Source organism: Phascolarctos cinereus, unplaced genomic scaffold, assembly GCF_003287225.1.
Source record: "Phascolarctos cinereus isolate Bilbo 61053 unplaced genomic scaffold, phaCin_HiC Scaffold_4;HRSCAF=312, whole genome shotgun sequence".
NCBI lineage: Eukaryota > Metazoa > Chordata > Mammalia > Diprotodontia > Phascolarctidae > Phascolarctos > Phascolarctos cinereus.
Window position 1 is genome coordinate 719,799,600 of NW_027555847.1, and position 20,850 is coordinate 719,820,449.

The following is a 20,850-nucleotide window of genomic DNA, read 5'->3' on the forward strand; positions in this document are numbered from 1 at the left end:
GAAACGGGATCATAAATGAAAGCATAATCGAGGTATCTCCTACCTCAGTAATTACAGAGCCTAGACTTCTAGATGGAATCAACCAGTCAGAGTTATGAACTAGGCATGAAAAAGGCCTAGACATCTTTCTTGGTGCTACGTGGCATCCTGGACCTGGAGTCAGGAAGTCCTGAGTTCAAATCCTGTCTCAGACATTTGCTAACTGTGTGACTCTAACCAAGTAGGCTAACCTCTGTCTGCCTCAGTTTCCTCATCTGTAAAATGGGGATAATAATAGCACTTACTTCCCAGAGTTGTGACAAAGTTCAGGTGAGATACCGATTAAGTGTTTTGTAAACCTTAGCATATTATATAAATGCTAGCTCCTGTTGCTATTGTTTTAATAATTAGGCAAGGGGAAAAAATCTTTGATCAGTTTGGAAGGCGTGAAGGTCATTGAATGAAATTAAATGACACCACTGAGGAGCTGTGTTGAGATTGAATGAAGAAACATGGGCATGCAGAAAATAGAAGACCAGTTTGGAACTCAGGTTGTCCCAGAATCTGGCATCACAGAGGAGAGAGAAGTCAAGTCAAGGCCCCAAGAAGAAACTGCTTGGGGGAGGTGGGGAGCCTCTGTCTCTTCTTCCTCTTGACCAGAAGATGACCCGAACTTTGTAGATCCCAGCATCCTCAGGATAGCATGGGCCAAAGGTGGTGTCCACATTGAAGCCAAAGACAAATGAGATTTACTGGGAAAAGGAAACCTCAGGAACTCTACAGGAAACCTGGTAGAAATGCCATACTGCCTAAGGGGAACCTTTGAGGAATTAGCCAAAAGAGATACATCCTTGAGAGACCAACCCCATCTTCAGAGGGCATGAGAGGAAGCATGTTACTCACCCCTGATGGAGGGGATGGGCTCAGGGGGCAGCATGACGCCTGGGCACTGTGTGGACCGACTCTGCTCCATTAGGTTTATTCATTAGGATGGGGGTTTTCTTCCTCCTGATTTCTAATTGGAGGGTCAGAAGGACAAAGGGATGGGCAACAATGCTGACCCCTCCTCCAAAAAAAAGAAGCCATGGGAAGGGGGCTTTTTGAATGCACAGAAGGTAGTTCAGAGGGAAGCACAGACAAGCAGGACGGGTTTTTCTCATTTTGTTTTTTGGTGAGGCAGTTGGGGTTAAGTGACTTGCCCAGGGTCACACAGCTAGGAAGTGCCATATGTCTGAGACTGGATTTGAACTCAGATGCTTCTGATTTTAAGGCCAGAGCTCTATCCACTGCACCACCTAGCTGCCCCAAGCAGGACAGTTTTAAAATCAATTTATAGAATTATTATATACTTTTTTTTTAAAAAGAGAAATAGGTATGAAATGGAGGTTCCGTTTCATTTTTGTGTATGTGTTCTTCTTTTGTGTCTTCTTTGTGCCTTCTGGTGTGTGTATATGAAATGCTCTTTTTAAAGGTCAGAATTAAAAAAAAGAAATCGCCTTGCCTATATCAGATTGTGTGCCATCTTGGGGAGGGAGGGGGAGGGGGAGAAAAATTCAAACGCTTATGGAAGTGATTGTTGATAAATCAAAATAAATGAATAAAAAAAATTTTTAAAACGTACCTCAACCCCTCAGGGGTACCTCTAGACTCTTGAAGGAAGCCATAGTAGCTGCCCTGGATACTTACTTCCCAGTGAGAGATGGAGTTGGTCTTGTAGCCATAGGGCATTCACAACGTGTTGTTGTTATCCAGTCATGTCCAATTCTTTGTGACCTCATCTGGGGTTTTCGTAGCAAAGATACCGGAGGGGTTTGCCATTTTCTTCTCCAGCTCATTTTACAGAGGAGGAAACTGAGGCAAACAGGGTGAAGTGACTTGCCCAGGGTCACACAGCTTGTGAGTGTCTGAGGCCAGATTGGAACTCAGGAAGATGACTCTTCCTGACTCTGGGCCAGATGCTCCACACACTATGGCGCCCCCTAGTCACCCTAATACGTACAACATACAACAAAATTATACTTGTAGAGCTTTTTCTGTTGCAAAGGTTTTTACAAATAGTGTCTTGTTTTAGCCTTACAACAACCCTAGGGGTTGACGCTATTACTATCCTCATTTTACAGATGAGAAAATGGAGGCCAAGATAGGTTAAGGGACTTGCTCAAGGTCACACAGCTAACAAATTGTGGAGCTGGGATTCAAAACCTCCAGCTCCAAGTCTGGGGCTCTTTCTAATGCCTGAGGCTGCTGCATGTGGCTGAACCCAGTGATCTCTGAGGCCCCTTTGAGCTCCATGGTTCTTCAGCTGTAATCACCAACAACAATTCTTATATCTGAAATACTCTACAGTTGAAGGACTTGTTTGCCATCAAGGGAGGGAGGGGGATAAGTATAAATGTCTTAATTTTACCAAGGAGGGGCAGACATGTGGCAGAGGTAGAAATGATAGGACTGTGTACCTAAGAGGGTAAGAGAGAGATAAAGGGTGAGGGTGAAAGAGAGAGAAAGAGAGAGAGAGAGAGAGAGAGACAGAGGCAGAGAGGCAAGAGACAGAGGGATCCCTGAGAGGGAGGGAACATCTATAAAGGCTTCCAGAGAAAAAATAGAAACTATCAACAACCATATGAAAAATGTTCTGAATCCCTCGTAACAAGAAAGAAATGTCTAATTAAAGCAACTCTAAGATTTCACCTTGTGCTCATCGGATTGGCAAAGATGACAAAAAAGAAAACTAGTCATTGCTGGAGAGGCTGTGAGAAGGCAGGCTTGTTCATGTGCTGTTAGGGGAGCTATGAATAGTCCAGCTGTCCTGGAAAGCTATTTCTGTCCCCAAAGAGTCACTGAACTGTGCTAATCCTAATCAGGGCCACGGTGGAGAGGGCAGTAACTAAAGCCCTGGACTTGGAGTCAGGACGGCCTGAGCTTAAATCCTGCCTCAGTTTCCTTATTAGGGTTGATAATAGCACTTACTTAGCAGAGTTGTTATGAGGTTCTTTATAAACCCTAACAAACTATACAAATATTATTACTATTTTTTTGCCACAAAGAAATCAAAGGAAGAGAGAAACAATCCATATGCACAAAAAATTTTTCACAGTAGCTCTTTCCGTTGCAATGAAGAACTGGAAACTAAGGAGGGTGCCCATCAATTAAGGAATGGCTGAGCAAGTTCTGATCTGTGACTGTGATGGGAGATGGTTGTGCTATATGAAATGAAGAGCACGATGGTTTCAGAAAGACCTGAGATGACTTATATGAACTGTTGCAAAGTGACGTGAACAGAACCAGGAGGACAATTTCTATAATGATCACATTTTCTTTTTTTAAATAATTAATTCATTTCTTTTTTGTTTTCAACATTTACTTCTTAAGATTTTGAGCTTCAAATTTTCTCTGCCTCCTTCCCAGTACAGCAATGCAATCTGACATAGGTTCTACTTATACATTCATATTAAACATGTTTTTCACATTAGTCATTATGTAAAGAAGAATTAGAATGGGAGGAACCACAAGAATGAAGCAATAAAACAAAACAACAAAGGAAAAGGAGAGCAAATACTCTGCTTCCATCTGCATTCAGACTCCATGGTTTGTTTATTTTTTTCTGGATGTGGACAGCATTTTCCATTGTGAGTGTTTTGGAGTTGTCTTAGATCCTTGCGTTGCTGAGAAGGGCTAAGCCTATCAACATTAGTCATCGCACAACGTGGCTGTTACTGTGTACAACGATCTCCTGGTTCTGCTCACTTCACTCGGCATCAGACCATACAAGTCTTTCCAGGTTTTTCTGAAGTCAGCCTGTTCATCATTTCTTACAGCACAGTAGTATTCCATTACATCCATATACCACAACTTGCTCAGCCATTCCCCAATGGATGGGTATCCTCTCAATTTCCAATTCTTTGCCACCATAAAAAGAGCTGCTATAAATATTTTTGTACATGTGACCACAACATTTTCAAGGAAAACAACTGTGAAAGACTTAATAATGCTGATCAATGCATCATCCAATCACAACTCTAGAAGTCTGGTAATGAAGTGTACATCTGACCTCTTGACAGAGCAGTGGTGGACTCAGGGCGCAGAATGGGACAGACATTTTTGCGTATGTTCAATATGTAAATTTGTTTTGTTTGATGAGCCTTATTTGTTATAAGGGAAGGCTTTTTGCGGGGGTGGGGATGGAGAAGGAGAATTTGGGAGAGTGGTGGGAGAGATACCCAAAAAAAGAAGAAAAGAAAGAATAAATATTTTTACATGCAGTGTGAGACACAGACAAACAGGAAGCGCTTTGGAACTAATGTGTTCTTAAATATACTTAAAGAAAACCAAGCTGTACGTAATGGAGATTTGGGAGTTTGTATGCATTCCTCTTTTTCTCTTCTTTGCATATGGAAATGGTTGTGTTATCAAGTTCAGAATATTAAAAATATTAAAATCTTGAATTTTTTTAAAAAAGGCTTTCTGTAGGAGAAGGCATTTGGAATGAGCCTTCAAGGTTAGGTAAGAATTAGAAAGGCAGGGGCAGCTAGGTGGAGCAGTGGATAGAGCTCTGACCTTGGAGTCAGGAGGACCTGAGTTCAAATCCGACCTCAGATACTTGGCACTTACTAGCTATGTGACCCTGGGCAAGTCACTTAACCCCAATTACCTCACTAAAAAAGAATTCGAAAGGCAGAGCTAGTGGTGGAGAGTGAGAAGGGCTGGGTGTTCCAGGAAGAGGGACAGTATGAAGAAATTCTAAGAACCGGCCACATCTGAGGAAGAGTAATTCATTCACTCATTCATGCATTCATTCATTAATTCATGCGTGCATACATTGAACAAACTTTTGTGGCATCCCCTTGCTCTGAAGTTCCTTCTTCCCATTGCTCTGAGTACTGGGCTTTTGGCCACTAGGGGGCATCAAAAGGCGAACCATTCCATAAATGACATGATGTGGCTTCAGGTCAGAGGTGCCGTGTCTTAAGGAAGTTGAAGGGATGCCAGGCTGGAACGTTTGAAAGTTCCCTTCGCTAAGATCATTCCCTGGATACACCCTCCCCACCTCCCATACAAGGAGGCAAAAGAGTGCAGACAGAACCACAAAATCCCAATTGATGCTCGACTCACAATTCAGGTGAAGGCTCAGTTTAACCTGTCCCTGAAAAAATAGAAGCCAAGAAAAGTACAGGCCCTGCCCTCTGGGAGTTTACACTCTAACGGGGGACGACTAAACAGAAAAGGGGGCTGGAAAGTCTGGATGGGAAGCCCAGCCAGGAGGGAAGAGGATCACAGAGCTGGAAGCAACCTGAGACCCCACCAGTTTCGTTTGACAGAGGAGGAAATGAAGGTGCAGAGATGTAAAGTGCCTCACCCAAAGACACAGGTACTCATCAGAGGTGAGATTTGAACACAGGTCCTCTGGCTCCGTTTCTTTTGCCCCACCCAGATGAAGATGATTTATGTTTTAAGATGCTTTTATTATGTTTCATATTAGTGTTTGTGAGAGGCAGTATGGTGTCATGGATAGGGAGCCAGCCTTGGAGTCAGGAATATTTGTGTTTAAGTCCTCTCTGTCACACACCAATGCCGTCCCAGTGTTTCCTGCAATTTTCCGAGGTTTTACGTTGACCCACAGGTTCTGACCTGCCTTGGTGGAGGGAGTTTCTGTACTGGGTGTTCCCCATGCCAGTGAAATCACAGGTCTGCCCCTGGTGGTGGGGGGAGGTGGGAGAACATATATAGAAGTACATAGTATAATGAAGGGTGTAGAATGGATTTCCAGGATCCAGGATTTCCTGGGAAGCAGGAGTGGAAGCGATGGGGATGGGTCCCCTCCTAACTCCCTTTCTACCTTAAGTGTACACTGTTTCATGAGTTGCCCTTTGTGGCCATCATTCTGGTGATGAGCCTCTCTGCATCGAGCCAGGCTGGTATTGGAAAGACAAAGGCATCACCCGTCACATTTCCTTTCCTTGAAGTCTTCCTAGTTGGTGGGTCCTGGCAGAAGCATAGACAGCCAGGGTGGCCCCAGAACTGGAAGGAGACATGCAGAAGGGCTGTAGGAAGATCCATAAAATAATAATGGTGACCTTGGAAGGCAACGGCTCTGCTGCCACCCTTAACCACAGACTCCAAAGAGTCTGCTAGGGCAACCTTCTGACCCCTCCCCCATCAGGGGCTGCCCAGACACTACCCAGACATTCCCAGGAACCTCAAGGTTTTTACTTGAGTCAAATTACAAGGTAGGGAAAAAGACCCCTTTTCCTTGTCCCGAGGCCTGACATCTCCTGTTGGCCTGACCCACTGACCACTCTCACAGACCCTCAGAGGTCCTGCCTACTTCCTAGAGTCTGTGAGAAGGCGGTGTGTACACTGGAAAGAGAATTAGCTCTGGAGTCTGGGAAAACGAGTTCAAATCGCTCCTCTGATGCTTGTTACTTGTGTGACTTGACAAGTCACTTCATTTCCATGTGCCTCGGTTTCCCCACCTGTAAAATGGGGTGGTTGGACTAGATGGCCCTTGAGAGCTCTTCTGGCCTGAAATCCCTGGTCTATGACCCCATTCTGATACCACTAGCCAGTTTCTTCACCTGCAATGATATGGCAGACACTTATTGAGCTTCTATGGTGTTCATAGTGGTGCGCCCACCACTGGGCTCAACCAACTGGTCAATCATTAAAGGGTTTACTGTGTGCCAATATCAAGAAAACATTGGAAGCAGTAAGGATGGGTAGATGAATGGGTGGATGAATGTATGAATGGATGGATAGATGCATGGATGGGTGGATGGATGGATGGATGGATGGATGGATGGATGAGTGAATGGATGGATAGATGGATGGGTGGGTGGATAGATGGATGGATGGGTGGGTGGGTGAGTGGGTAGGTGAATGGATGGATAGATGGATGGGTGAGGGGGTGGATGGATGGATGGATGGATAGATGAATGTGTGGATGAGTGCATGAATGGATGGGTAGATGCATGGATGGTGGATGGATGGATGGGTGGATGGATGGATGAGTGGGTAGATGGTTGGATGGATGGGTAGGTGAATGAGTGGATGGATGGGTGGGTGGGTAGGTGAAGGGATGGATAGATGGATGGGTAGGTGGATGGATGGGTGGGTGGATGGATGGATGGATGGATGGGAAAGAAGCAGAGAATGAAATGAGGAAGCTTCTATTAGGAGGCTATTGTTAAATAGAGTGCAAGAAAGTGGTAACAATGGCCCAGATTCAGTGGGAATAGGAAAGACAGGACAGAGTAATACCCACCAATGTCACTCCTGAGTTGGGGCCTTGTGTCCTTTCGTTATCATGGTGCCCTTGGATGCAGACACTTGGAATGTTATAAATAAGACTTCATATCTGTGGCCCCTAAGTGGCCATAGATCATAAAACCTCAGAGAAGGAAGGAGCCTTTGGACATAAAAGGTCAGAGCTGGGAGGGGACTTAGAACAGGAAATGTCAGGGCTGGGTGGGGTCTCAGAGATCTTCTAGTCCAATTCTGTTATTTTATAGCTGTACAAACCAGGCCTGGGGGTTAGGTCACACAGTAACTTAATGGTAGAGGTCTCCAAACTCAGGCCAAGGCTTCTTTCCAACACACCACAGTGTTCTCAATCACTTTTTTAATGTCCCCGAAAAGGGACAACTTTAGGAACACAGAGTTATAAGAGGCCACTCCAAAGAACTGAGATTAGCTTTCATTTCAGGACCAATGTCAGGGATGAAAACTGTTTACCCCCACTCGTCCCTTGGGGCCACTGTAGGCAGATGAATTCCACAGCTGGCACAGACCATGGATGTGGCCCAGGAGGACAATTCCTGGGCTAGGAGCCTGGAGCGTCTCTATTCCAACTCCTCATTTTTCATATAGGGGAATTGAGGCCCTAAGTAGAGTCAGACCTGGAAATCCTGACCCTTGGATTTATCTGAACAGAGATGAAGAAAGTCAAGTGTCATGACACAGGCTGGCCCCAGGAGAGACAGTCCAACCATGAGCGTGGGGCCAGCCTATCCCATCCCTCTCCTCCCCTGACCCACACTGGCCTGTGATCTCACCCTCTCCCTTGTACTCTCTTGGGACTTACTTTCTCCCAGAAAAGTTCTGCAGGGGTAGAGGATAGTGGAGAACAGTGAGGCAGGGAGAAGACAGGCTCTAGACCCCTACAGAGAAAATCTATAAATCCTCCCTCCAGATTCCAGGACCTGAAGGAAAGTCCCAGCCACCCTCCCCCACTTATAGCCTTGACCTTGAAAACCAAAGGATCTGCTGAGAGATGGAAGGGCCCTAGGAGTCATCGAATGCCTTTGGTTTACACTTGAGATACCCAGACCCAGAGAGACAGGACAGACTTGTCCGAGATCACACAGGGATTAAGCACCAGGACATCAGGGTTCAAGATGAGCCTGTGACTCTTTCCCCTGTATCATATCAGCTCTAAATGGAAGGGTCTTTCTCAAGGTCATGCATCTAGTCAGGATTTGACCTTGAGTTCCCCAAATCTATCCCAAACTCTTTCCATTCAATCAGAAACAAAAAACAAAAGAGAGAGAACCTCACTACAGATATAGTGGAAGGTCAAGGGATGGAGTGGGGAGGATCAATCAATCACTCTATAAACATTTATTGAGCACCTACTATGTGCTAGGCACTATGCTAAGCCCTAGGGGTACAAAAAAGAAGCAAAAGACAGCAGCCACCCTCCTCAAGTTGGGGCAGCTAAGCCTGGAGCCAGGAAGACTCATCTTCCCAGTTCAAATGTGCTGTGTGCCCTTGGGCAAGTCACTTAACCCTGTTTGCCTCAGTTTCCTCATCTGTAAAATTAGGTGGAGAAGGAAAGAGTAAACCATTCCAGTGTCTTTGCCAAGAAATGGAGTCACAGAGAGTCTGACATATGTGAAATGACTAGACAACAACAAAGCCTGTGAGGAGCTCACAATCTAAGGAGGCAAAACGACAAGCCAGCAAATAAAAACAAAGCTAGCTATATACAGGATAAATAGTAAATAAGTAACAGAGGGAAGGTGCTGGGGGCTCGGCCAGGCTTCCTATGGAAGACAAGATTCAGCTGGCACTTAACGGAGGGCCAGGTAAGTTAGCAAGTGGGGATGAAGAGAGAAAGCCTGCAGGCAACAGGGGACAGAATTATGGAACCTGTGTCACTGATGGAAGAGTATGTGGGTGGAGAACGGGAGGTATGAGACTGGAAAGGCAGGCAGGGACCCGGTTACAAAGGGCTTTGGAACACCAGACAATGGAATTCATATTTGATCCTGGAAGCAATAGGGAGCCACCAGGGTCTATTGAGTAGGGGCGGTGCTGTTGTCCTACTTGGGCTTTAGGTAACATCACTTTCGGGACTGAGCGGAGGATGGATAAAAATATTAAATGTTTCACCAATTTGCATGTTAAATGAGTTGAGGCTACATATAACTAGATGAACCTTAGAGCAATCAATTCATTAACCGACGATTTTGGCCATCAACCAGTTATTTGATGAAACTGACTACATGGACTGACTGTTCTGATGTGTTGTAGACTCAGCCATAATCGAAGGGTGAAGGGGGAGAGGTGGATCTGCCAGATGACTTTTGGTCTGCGATGCTGGAAAAAAAGGGTCCTGGATAGGATATTAGGGCACCCTCAGGGACCCTGGAGGTCCTGTCCATCTCAGAGAGCCTAGAGTCTCAGGATTCTATGGATACACGCACATACATGTATACATATGTATGCACATATGTATATATGTGTGTGTGCATGTATATACAAACACATACATACATGTGTGTGTACACATATTTCTTTCAACACTTACTTCAAAGTTTCCTACTCTGACAAAGGTCCCTTCTGTGCCTTAAATAATGTTCTAGGTGATTTTTTTAAAAAATTATCTTTTCAAGGAAAAAAATAGATTATTTTTCTTCCTTCCAACCATTGCTTTTCCCTGAGAAAAGTAAAGGCAGGGGGGAGAACCCTTCTAATAAATATGCATAGCAAAATAAATCCCCACATTGGCCTGTGTAAATATGTGTGTATGTATATATATATATATTATATATATATATATATATATATATATATATATATATATATATATATATATATATATATGTCTTAATCTTCAAATTTAGTCCATCTCCTCCCTACCAGGAGGGGGCAGCATTCTTCACCAATGATTCTCTGGAATCATGGCTGGTCACTGCATTGTTCAGAGTTCTTAAGTCTTTCTGAGTTGTTTACAATGCTGTTATGACGAGACTTATTCTCCTGGCTCTGCTCCCTTCACTCTGCATCAGTTCATAAAGACGTGGAAACCTTCCCAGTGTTCTCTGAAGCCATCCCCTTCATCATCTCTTATAGCACAATGGTATTCTATCACAATCATACACCACCACTTGCTCAGCCATTCCCCAATTGATGGGTGCCCCTTTAGTTTACAATTCTTTGCTGTTACAGAAAGAGCTGCTATCAATATTTTGGTCCATATGGATTGTTTTCCTTTCTTTGATCTCTTTGGGCCAAGTAGCAGCATTACTGAGTCAAAGGGCATACACAGTTTAGTGACTCTCCGGGCACGATTCCAAATTGCTTTCCAGGATGGCAAGACATTTTATGGCTCCTCCAACAATGTAATCATGCGACCATTTCCCCACAATCCCTCCAACATCTGTTATTTTCCCTTTTTTTTTTTGTCAGCTTGGCCAATCTGATGGTCTGAATGACTTCTTATAGCTCCACCCAAAAATTCGTTCCCTGGTGGTCAGCCTTTCACTGATGATCCAGGTTGGTCCTTGGAGGAAAGACTCAAAGTCAGCTATCAGTCAGTGCTCAAAGCCTTACCAGCTCTGGTTTGACATTCAAGAACCCAGGGTCACCTTGGTGATATGGTGAGGTTGGAAGATGACTTCAGTGGAGGAATCAATCAACTAACAAGTATTATTGGAAGCATGGTATAGAGGCTAGAAAGCTGGACTTAGAGTCAGGAGACCTGGGTTCAAATCCTACCTCAGACACTTATTAGCTGTGTAACCCTGTCACACAGGTCTTCTGACCTTGGTTTCCTCATTTGTAAAATGAGGGAAGATCACCAGATGACCTCATAAGTCCCTTCCAACTTTAAATCGATGACCTTATGATACTAGTCATTAAGCTCCTACTGTGTGTCAGGCACTGGCTAGCTACTAGGGGTACAGAAACCAAAACCCAGTCCCTGCCTTCAAAGAGCTTATATTCTACCTGGGAACATACCGTGTCCCTATATAAGTACCAAAATAAAAATAAATATGTAACACAGGATAATTGATGGGGGGAAGGGCGGGTCAGGCATGAATAGCTAGGGGGATGAGGAAAGGTCTCATATAGAAAGTGTTCAACATTGGAACTGAGGTGTGAAGGAAGCTGGGGGTTCTAAAAATGGAGATGAGGAGCAAGGACCTTCCAGACATGGGGTTCAGCCTGTGTAAGGGCAAGGAAATGGAAGACAGAGGGTCATGTATGAGAAACATAAGTAAAGGGAGTAGTCAGAAAGGTCATTGATCAATTCCAACAGGTTAGAAGCTGGCCAGCCAAGAAGCCCATTGAGATTTGAATTTTGTATGTCCGGTATCCCAGAGCTGTCCTTTGTGTAAAGGCTGCTGAGCTCTAACTGCCGTGCCAGGGCGGAAGGGTGAAAAGGCCAAAGTGCATCTGAGAATCTTTTTCCTGGGATATAAATTGTCCTGTATTTCCCAAGCCAGACTTGCTGGGCTTGGGTGAAACTGGAGAGACCGTGGATTCACACCATTCCCAGACTAGCCATGAGGTCCCTTTGTGAAGCCTGGTGTTTGAAATCCGGACCTGGGAGTTTTCAGTGACGACAAGGTTGAGTCCGTGATGTACCAGCATCAGCCCATTGTCTCAGCGTCATAGAGGCAGTGGGCTCGCTGTCCTTGGAGGTCTTTGAGTAGAGGCTGGACGCCCACCTGTTGGGGATGGGGCCTCGGGATTCTTTTTCTGCTTTGGGTGAGACTAAAGGTCACTTGGTTCCTCCCACTCACCCCTCCTTGAAGCCTGTCATGGCATGGGCCCCCCAGCAATGGTTGCTCTAGGAACAAGACCCAGTGGTGTCCCAGACAAGAGCTCTTTCCACTGATGGTCCAAAGGTAGAGAGGCAGCATGAATTTCTGAAACATCCACCTAAGGAAACCGAGAAGGAGAAGGGAAAAGAAGGGAACAAGAATTTATACAGCACCTACTAAGTGCTGGGCACAGTTCTAAGCACTCCTTACAAACATCTCATTGGATCCTCACAACAACTGGGAGGTCGGTGTCATTATTATCCCCATTTCACAGCTGAGGAAACTGAGTCAGACAGAGGTTAAGTGACTTGCCCACAGTCACATAGCTAGGAAGCATCTGAAGCCAGATTTGAACTCAGGACTCCAGCAAACTATCCACTAGGCCAGTGGCTGCCTCCACTGGGCCACATGAAGACGCCTCAGGGAACGAGAGATTTGGGGTCGGATATGAAATCAAGGAAGAAACATCCTCTTCTGTCCAAAGAAAAAGTTAGGATATGCTGTAGCGGGGGAAGAGAAGATTCATCTCTCTAGAACTACCCTAGAGATCCCATCTGGCTCCATTCTGGGTCTCCCAAGGGGCTGACAAGATCCTATTTTAATGGTTTAGGGAACTCCCTGAATCATCGTGCAAAGACCGTAAACTGGAGTCACCAAGCCTAATTTCAAAGCCAGATTACTAGCGATATGGCCATGGAGAAGTGGCTTTACTCTTTGGGCCTGGCTCTTCTCATATATCTGTGATAGGGGCTTGAGAACAGAAAGACATCCTGGGGTTTATAAATGGATGGGAAAGGCATCCCCCCCTCAGCCCTGAGTGGGACTTGGGATTATTGTGATCTGTTGGCCAGAAGGCAAATTGAGTCACAACTGTGTAAGCTTTTAAAGTCTGAGACACAGACTGAAAAGAAGGGGTGGGGATGTCAAAAGATGAGTAGCAGTGGGGAAAACAATATCCTCAGCCCTGTCTGGGGTGTAACGGGCTGAGGTGGCAGACAGAAGGATAATGCTGAGACTAAAAGGGAAGCCGAACTACGACAGAGAAGGGAGAGATCAGGGAGAGCCCTCTCAAAGGAGAAAACAAAGCCTGAAGCTATTGCTTGTCCTCACCTTTCAGGAATGAGGAAAGTTCCCCAGAACAATGCCTTTCCCTGACTTTCCCTTCCCATGCCCATCTAGTAACAGACACTAATAATAATCGTTCATTTTACTTAAACATTTTCTGTATTCTGATTTTTGCCTCAGACATAAAGAGGTCAGATACTAGATAGAGACAAACAGAAACATAAATTAGGACAAACAGCCAAACCTTTGCTTGAGTGTAAGGGATTTTTCTAACTGGGGGCTCTAAGCTATGGTGTTTATGCCGCTAACTTTTCATCTGCCATCTGATATGAGTTCTATAAAACAGCAGAGGAAGGCACCATGTGGACCTGAGGGCTATTACATTGATCCACAGCCTAACAAGCAAGACAGAGTGTGTTCATTCTGAAAAGTGACCAATGACATCACGAGGGTGATGTCTTGACTTTCAAGAATTGGATATAAGTGAGGCAGACTTACACAAAGTCATCAGTCTCACTCTCTTCTCCAGACTCACCAGAAGTGGAAGTCCTGGTGGCAAGACAAAGGTCAAGAAGATTGCTTTAACAGGCTGATTGAATCTGCAGATAGAAAGGAGGTACAGAGGAAATAGCCGTGCCTAGAGAAAAGCTCTGAACCCTAAACCACCCGGGAAAGGCCAAGGAAGGATTCAGCTCTGACACTATCTAGAAATGACAAAGGGTCAGAAAAAATGGAGTGCCATCCCTCCACTGGTGTGATGCATAAAATGAAAGCCTTGGTCTCAATGAAGGCCACTCCCAGGTCTGATATCCCCTGTTCTAACCCCCCTCCCAGCTGGGACATCCCTTGTTCTAAGGGCCCTCCCAGTTCTGACATTCCCTGTTCTCAGGCCCCTTCCAGCTCTGATATTCCCTGTTCTAAGGTTCTTCCTGGCTCTGACATCCCCTGTTCTGAGGTTCTTCCTGGCTCTGACATCCCCTGTTCTGAGGTTCTTCCTGGCTCTGACATCCCCTGTTCTCTTCCAATTGTTTTAGGAGAGGAGGGAAATATATTTCCCAGCTGTAATTGAGCAAGCTTTTACTGTGGGGGAGGAGAAGGGTTTGACAAAGTCTCGTTGAATTTTCATGATGTCACCTGGTCTACCATCTTCTCATCCCTCAAGAATGTGTCTGTTGGTGTTTCCCTTTCTTGGTGGATTGAGTGATGAAACATGGTTGGTGGTAAACAAGTCTCCTTCCCAGAGCCGGCCAGCCCTCATTGGCTCCCGTCCAGCTCCCCCTCCACTGGCTGGGCTTCCTTCTCACTACTTCCTCAGCAAAGCCCCAGCACCCAGAAGCAGGCATGGAACTGAAAATTCCCTCCTCCCTCCCCTATGTCTGGTAAACTGAGTCAGAAAGGAATTTGACTGAATCTTTGAAAGCCCAGTGGAAAGAGCTCTGTATTTGGAAATAGAGCACCTGAGTTCGAATCTTGGCTGTGTGATCTTTCCTGCTCTGGGCCTCAGTTTCATCTTCTTCAAAAAGACGGGCTTGGATTCAATGAACTTTCCTGTCCCTTTCAGTTCGAAATTGGCCCACACAGCCACAGAGGGACATCCCTAAGTCACAAGACTGACCAGGTCAGTTGTCTCATGCCCTCCCATGCTTAAGGAGCTGCTGAGTCTCCCTATTACCTCTAGTACCAAATCAAAGTTGAAGGACTTGGCTCACAAGCCATCTGCCGATGGCTCCTGTATAATCTTGGGAGAATAAGTCACTTTACCCCTTCCGGCTTTTAAAATCAGAGGCTTAGACCAGATGACCTCGAAGGTGCTGCCCACCTCTACATCTATGGTCACAAACTCTGTTTAGCCTCCGAAGCCTTTTTCTACCCCTGCTCCCTCCTTCCTGCACACCAGGGTCCAGCTAAACGAGCTTACCCGCTGCTCCTCACACATAACACGCCACCTCCCACCTCCAGGCCTTTGCACTGGCTGTCCCCCACACTTGGAATGCCCACCCTCCTCCCCTCTGCCTCTTAGAATTTCTAACTTCCTTCAGTACTCAGCTCAAGCAGCCCCTTCTACTAGAAGCCTCTCCCAAGCCCCTTCTATTAACTTGATATGTTTATTTTTATCTACTTATACTTGTCAAAATATTTGGTTGCTAGGTGGCGAAGTGGATAGGACACTAGACTCAGAATCAGGAAGACTCGTGTTTGCAAGTTCAAATGTGGCCTCACTCACTGTGTGACCCTGGGCAAGTCACTTCACCCTGTTTGCCTCAGTTTCCTCATCTGTCAAATGAGCTGGAGAAGGAAATGGCCAACCACTCCAGGATCTTTGGCAAGAAAACCCCAAGTGGGGTCACAGAGTCAGACGTGACGGAACGACAATTTGTATAAATGCTGTTTCCCACATTAGAACTGCAGCTCAAGGAAGGGGCAACTTCACTTTTATCTTTGCATCCCCCTCACCTGGTATAGCACCTGGCACATGGGAGCCACCTAGTAAACACCTGTTGACTGACTAATTGATTGACGTCCTATAATGTCGTGTCTAGCTGATTCCTCCTGGTTGTTTTCTTCAGTCTTGCTTCTCCCACCTTGGATTTTCGTTTCATGGTCCCCAATGTGACAGGTGGCCCAGACACACAGGATGCTGCTAATAGATATTTGGGCCTTGGTAGGTTGAGAACAGTCAAAGGCCATGGGTAGGTAGGTCACAAGTATCACAACACTAGGAGGTGGGTGGCATGTTACTATCATTTTCCAGATTGGGAAACTCAGCTTGAGAAGAAGTCACTTAGCCAAGGTCCTAGAGCCTTGGAGAGCAGAGAAGGCAATGCCTCACCTACTTGTAAGACACATGGGACTTTGTCTCTCTGGGCCTCAGTATCCTCATCTGTAAAAATGAGGGTTTTGTCTTAAATGACCTGTGAGGCCCCTTCCAGCCTTTTCCAATCCCACCAGGAAATGACAATGGCCCTGAAAGGGTTAAAGCCTCTTCTCTCTCTCTCTCTCTCTCTCTCTCTCTCTCTCTCTCTCTCTCTCTCTCTCTCTCTCTCTCTCTCTCTCTCTCTCTCTCTCTCTCCCCCCCCCCCAACCTCAGACACTCCTGGCTTCTGGTATGAAATCCCCAGGATGCTTGAAAGCTGAGCAGGGCTCTGATTTTCCCCAAAAAAGGTAGGAGCTTACATTTCTGCACCCGTATTGCTCACAAACAGCTCGGGTCAGTTCTTCTCTAACTTTCCAAAACAGTCCTTCTCAGGCAGGCCATGGCTGAGGCTGGGCAGCTGTTGGGCACTGGAGTTTGCTTTGGCAGGGGCAGAGGCTGGTCAAAAATAGGACTCTTGATGTGATGGGCTCTGCTTCTAACGGGAGGCTGGGAGCTGTTCTGGCCCCCAACCCCTGACACTCCAGCTGAGGGCGGGGGCTGTCCGGGAGAGGATCCTGCCTTCAAGGGCAGAGGGAGCAGACTTGGTCTGCCTGACCCCAGAGGGCCATAGGGAGCAGTCACAAAGCTTTAGGCCAGGGGTGAGGAGCCTGCGGCCTGTGCTCCACTGAAGTTTGGATTCAGTCAGAGGACCGCTTGAGGACCTAGAGGGCCCCATGTGGCCTTGAGGCTGAAAGTTCCAACTACCAGGGCCAAAATGCCCACCAATTAGAGCCATCCAGAGATGGAAATGGCTGCGCCCCAAAACAGTGGAACCATGTCTTCCATTGAAGGGGGAGGGGATCTCCTAGCAGAGCCTGCAGGGTCACTCGTATGACCAGCCACCAGTGCCATCCACCAAGAAAGCAGCTAGGAAACTCATTCCCAGGATCATCATTTTTTTTTTAGTTGGAAGAGGGAGCTCAGAGGTCCTTCCCACTTTACAGATCAGTAAACCGAGGCACAAAAAGTTTAAAGAATGACTCAGGGTCACACATAGGAGAAATGCCCGAGGAAAGATTTGAACCCATATCTCTACTCCAAGTGCACATGGAATCCTAGGGACTCCTATTCGGTTACGGGTTGGACTAGTCCTCTCCTAAGAATCCTAAAATCATAGGATTCTAGATTTAGAGCTGGAAACAATCTTAGACATCACCTATCAGTATATTGACAAACATTTTTAAGCACCTACTATGTGCTATGTGAGGGTAAAAGACAAAGTGACTCAGAGCCTGCCCTCCCAGAGTGCACATTCTATAGGGGAGAGGGGAGACAGTATCCACGTGATGAGTAGAAAATCAATACAAGGGGGCTGGGGAGGGGTGCCCTGGCAGCCCTAACCTCAGCATTCAGCCGATGGAGAAAATGAAGCCAGGAACGCTTGATCGCCCAAGAGAAGCAATAGCAGCAGTACTGGAACCCTGGTCTCCTAGATGCACTTTCCAGGGCCTCCTCACTCTGAGATCCCGGGGTTCTCCGATTCCCCGCTGCTTCCTGACAACTTTATTTGGAAAGAAGTGTCACAGTGGGAATCAGGATGTCTCTGCTTCTCTCCCCTGTGGTGCCCAGCATCGTGCTGGACTCCTAGTAGGCACCTTAGAAGAGGGCGGGTTAGCGCATTCTCCAAACAGCTCCTAGCGTTTCAGCCTGCTTTTTTCAGAGTCGATTCATCAGAGCTATGGATGGAGAGAGGGGGGAAGAGTGGAAGAGGAAGGAGGGATGGTCACAGAAGTTACACGTTGTCAAGGCTGGAAACTACCTGAGTCCCCCGTCCACTTTGTACCTCAACAAGCATCTCCTCTCCTACATCCCTGGAAGTGGTTGTCCAGACTCTGCTTGGAGCCCTCTGAGGATGGGGAGCTCACCACCTTCAGAGGCAACCCTTTCCATTTTGAGATGGCTCTCATTGCTGGGAAGTTTTTTCTGACGTCCAGCCTAAATCTGCCTCCCTGAAACTCCAGCCGTTGTCCCTGGTTCTCCCTTTGAGGGCCCAAATACATCGAATTCCTCCTTCCAGAGCCAGCCCTTCCATTCCTGGAGAACAGCTCCCATGTCTCCCCTAGCCCTCTGACCTTCCTTCCTCCAGGCTGGACAAGCCTCCACCTGATCCTCCTAGGACACGGACTCCAGACCCTGGCCCGTCCTGGCTGCCTCCTCTGTGCCCCCTCCAGCCGACCAGTGTCCTTCCTAGACTCTGGCACCTGGAGCCAAACACAGCCACCTGGGTGGGCTCTGAAGACCGTGATCTCCTCATTCCTGGAAATAACACCGCTCTGAAATCAGCCGGATCACCTCAGCTGCCATGGATCCTGGACAGTGTCAGGACCTTGGGGGAGGATACTTGCACTGGAGAAACTCCCCCCGCCAATGTAGAAGGGCACCCGCTCTGCAATGCTCAGTCTCTGGACGAAGCCACATGGCCTGGAGCCCAAAGGGTCCCCACCCCTGCTAGAGAGCCACCTAGAGCCTGCGAGGTCCAGTGACTTACCTGGGGTCACACAGCCAGTAGGTGTCAGCAGTGAGGCCGAAACCCAGGCCGTCCGGACTCCTAGGCAGGCAACACACAGTATGCTCATATCGTCATTATTCCTATCTTACCTATGGGGAAACTGAGGATCAGAGGCAGGAAATGCCTGGCCATGGTCAAAATCCTCAGATCACAGCATCATAAAAAGTCAAAATCAAGAGGACATCTAGAGGTTACCTGGTCTAACCCACTTATTTTACAGATGAGGAAACTGAGTCCTTGTAGGGAAGCAACTGGGCCACAGTTCAGATTTTCCTGCCTCACTTTCTACTGCAGCCTGAACTCTGGTAAACAGAAGCACAGCTTAGAACCCACGACCCCTGGCCACAGGCTGCTTACCCTTTAATGGGGAGAAGGAAGCCGCATGACAAATAGCCAGACAGCATGGTGTGGACAGAAGGAGCCCCACTGGGCATTCAGGGCCCCCCAACCCCACCATGGGGGAGCTGGCCAAGTCAGCTTACATACCTCAGGGCCTGTAAAAATGGGGGGAAGGGGGTAAAAGCTGGCCTTGGCCTGCGCCCAGCCGTGCAGGAAGCATGAAACGAGGTGATGGATGTTAAAGCATTTTGGAAATAATCAACAAATGCTGGGCTCTGGATGCGAGAGAGATGAGCGCGGGCGGAAGTGATTGGAGAAGGTTCCATGGAGATGGGGCAGGGGCCGGCTGGAACGTGCTTGCAGGACCACCTGCCTCTGCAGCCCTCCAAGGGTTAATCCATGCCCATCCCCCCTCAGTCAGCCCTGCCTTCTCCAGGCTGGGGGAAGGGCAGGAAGGCCCGATGGACAGGTCGGGCTGACCCTCCGCTGGGCTGGGACTACAGGAGGTGACAGGCAGTCTTGGAGACCAAGGCACTCCTCCAGAGGGGCTTCTGGGCAGCTCCTGGCTTCCAGAAAAATCTTAGAACTGGAAGGGGAACCTGTCACCTTGGCCATCTTCATCTTCACCTGTCTTCCCGCTCTAGAACTCACAGGATACCAGATGGGGAAGGGCCTTAGAACAGGAAATGTCAGAGGTAGGAGGGGCCTTAGGACATGGAGTGTCAGAGCAGGGAGGGGCCTTAGAACAGGGAATGTCAGGGCTAGGAGGGCTCTCAGTTCTCAGGGAGGCAGTCGGCAAGGAGAGAGCTGGATAGCAGGGCCATAAGGCTTAATATAATAGTAGCCTAGGTAGGCAAGGCCATCACCAATCAGGAAAGCATGATGGGACCCAGGGCAAAAGCTTCCCCAAAGTGGCAAGATGGTGGATAAGGAGGAGATGGCCAGAGAGTATGGAGGGAAATGAGACACATGAGGACTGGGAGAATAGTCAGGGAAGGCTTCCTAGGGGAAGCAGAGCTTGAACAAGGCTCTGAAAAATGGGGAGTAGGAGGAAGAAGGCTATTCCAGGCCGAAGCAAGAGCTCAGGAGCCGGGAGGGCACCGTGTCTGGAGAGTGGGGCCCAGCAGGGCCGGCCTTGGGCACGAGACCTCTTTCTGTTGCAGGGGAGGCTGGAAAGGGGAGCGATTGATTGCAGTTGTACTCTGGGTATTTGGGGGCATCTGGAAGCTTGCCAGGTATATGAAGACAAAGAATTCAGATGCCAGCCTGGGTGAAGACAGCAGGAAAGAGAGGCAGTATGTTGTGGTGGGTCTATACTATGGTCTAAGGGCAGGAAGTAAGTGTGGGCTAATATGGAAACAGAGAGACCTTGAGAATGGTCACCATGTGGTGTGGGTGTCCATGCATGGGTGTTGCCTCATCTGAGCTGGAAGCTTGGCTTACAGAAGTGGGAAGGAGCAATGGTGAACCTTAAATCAGCATCAGGATTGGCCTCCTACCGCTTCTCTGAATCCGAAGCCCATCTGAGCTCGACTCTGGGTTTCTGTCTCAAGAGAGTGCTCTTGGGGTGGATGACGGGGACAGAGCAAACTAACCCTTAAGCACATGACATGCAGGGACAAGGAAGACACCTACTCCCCCCCCACACACACACATGCACACACACCAAGTCTCAGTGATAAGAGCTCAGCCCCAGAAACCTGCCCGGCGTCACCCAGAGCTGGACAGTCAGAAGTAGGGACCCAAATCCGTCCAGATTGTCCCAAGCTCCTCAGTTTCTGATATGAGGAAAAAAAAGACAATATGGTACAAAGACAACGCAGATCAGCAGAGAAACATTGTCTCTGGAGTCAGAAGACCTGGGTTGGTATCCAGCCTCTGACACTTAGTAGCTGTGTGACCCTGAATCTCACCTAGCTTTCCTGGGCCTCAGTTTCCTCATCTGTAAAATCAGGGAAGGGTTGGATCACATCATCTCTTAGGTATCTCCCAACTCT